Source organism: Rhipicephalus sanguineus, chromosome 3, assembly GCF_013339695.2.
Source record: "Rhipicephalus sanguineus isolate Rsan-2018 chromosome 3, BIME_Rsan_1.4, whole genome shotgun sequence".
NCBI lineage: Eukaryota > Metazoa > Arthropoda > Arachnida > Ixodida > Ixodidae > Rhipicephalus > Rhipicephalus sanguineus.
The window spans coordinates 108,491,190-108,493,448 of record NC_051178.1 but is presented as its reverse complement, the minus strand read 5'-3'; positions in this window follow the sequence as shown (position 1 = coordinate 108,493,448).

Genomic DNA, 2,259 nt, shown 5'->3' with positions numbered 1-2,259 from the left:
GTCTTTTTCTTCCTTGCCCGATCCGGCATAGACCGTTGATCTCCCGCTCCAAAGGGAAGAGGCAGCAGACATCATCATCATCATCATCATCAGCGCATCCGACAAGACCGGCTGGGCTCGTCGTTTCGTCGCGTCTTCCTTGAACGTTGCAACGTTAATATTGTGTTAAGGCGGTGGCCACACGTCGGACGATGAGCCCTGATTTCATTCAGCTGCCATCTCATCAACGGCAATGTTTCAGGCGCCTCAGTTGTGTACTTTTGTCCGTTGGTTGCGGGACAAGATGGCCTCCTGCAAGACCGCGTTTTTCCAAGTCAGCTGTGTGCGTAGTTCTCGGCGTCGTAGAAGTTTGATGACGCGAGGACGTCAACTGGTGCTACATCGTGGGAACCGCTGAAGTGACTGCAAGCTTGACGACATTGTGCCAGAATATTCTAGCGTACTGTACGCGCACGATTGTGCTACACTTAAAATACCGCGCTTGGCCTCGAGCGTCAACCTGGTACGCCTGTGTGCAACAAGCGTCTTGTTATCGTTGTTGCGTCGGTTAATATTGAATTGCAATTGGAATACCGTTTTTGCAAAGGTAAGTGAAGCTGTAAGTAGTTGTTCTGCTATATGCTCGCTACTCCACGAACATTACTTCTAGAATCGCATTTTATTTTGAGCTGCACGTACCAAAGGAGAATCTAGCATACGAGATACATTGCACGCGTGCGCATTTCCTATATAAATCTGAGTAATGCCACGCGTGCGCATTTCCTATATAAGTCTGAGTAATGCCATGCTCAATTTAAAGCGCATGTGTTAGAGGATTGTGGCTTCAATGGTGAAAGTGATTAGATATTCTGAAATATGTGATTGCAATGCAGTTAGAACTTCCTCATATGTTAATACGGTCTGTGAACAAAAAAAAACGCTGTGTGAATGTTTGTTGGTCATTTGGTACAGTACTTTCACGCATTATTATGCAGCTGTGTGACGGCTGTTAAAACGTTCAGCAAGTTAGATTTTGGTTTTCTTGGCCCAGTTGAGTGCTACGAGTGTTGGGCGAAGATAAAATCGCGTGTCTTTTGTGCGTTTCTTAAGCAGACATACAGCCGTAATAGTCATTGTTGTACTGTTTGGGGTGTTCAATAAAACAAGAATGCTGTTTTGTACTGCAACAATTTTTATTTCATCTGTGTTAACAGATCACGCAAACAACTTGGACACATGCACGTAAGAAACGTACGCAGTGCATCGCGCGCACGCATAAAAAAAACGGGCCTGTCATTTTAAAACAAATAATATAGAACAATGGACGTAACAGACGGCATGGTTGTCTAGTGGAGCAGCGTCGGCAGTACAAATATCAAGCCAGAATGAAACATGAATAGAAAAACGGAGAGTAACAGGCGCTTTGCCCACGGCTTCTATGAGCCGCGCATATCCACCTATCGCCACCGTCCGCCGTTGGTGGCGCCACCAGTACCACTGAAAGCAGCAGCGCACGAGGCGGATACGAGTATGCGCCACAGGTGATTCACAGAATATGTGAAATCAGGGACAGCGATAGTACACTGGAAATCTTAACGCGATAGCGTTATAGAGACTGTGTTGCAGAAAATCTGGTGCTGCCGTTGACAGCGTCGTCGATGAACGAAAAATCCCAGTGGAAGCAAAAGAAGAAAAATCGCGGCTTGAGTAGGAACCAAACTCGGGCATTCTGCACGACAGTCAAGTATTCTACCACAGAGCCCCGCAGTGCATCAAACTGCTTCGGTAAAAGACCCTCCACAAGCGTCATTTTGGGGCAACGACTATTGTGGTTGCAGTGTCCGTTATACGCTTTCGCAAATATGAAAAAAAAAAAAAACATTGACTCCGCAAGTTATAGTCAAGCGTTGCTCGAATCCGCCGACGACCGCTATCATTAGCACATCATTACGGTGTAATGATGTGCTAATGATATGCACATCATTACACCGTAGTATGTACTTCGTTGCTATAAAGCCAACGCCTCTGCTCTAACGTTAGCGCCGAGGTTACGTCGGACCATGAGCTACGCTTTGCACGCCAGCGCAGTTAACGCACCTGGAAAGCCCACCATATGCGCACAACTACTAAATTTTCCCAAAGACCACCTCGTAGATTCACCTCGTAATATTTGAGACAAAGTGAGAAACCCGGTATAGACTGCTACCAAGGAGGTTATATACTATTTCTTCTGGAGTGGAGGTGGCGCCCCCGTAAGTGAAGCCGGTCGCCGCCATATTG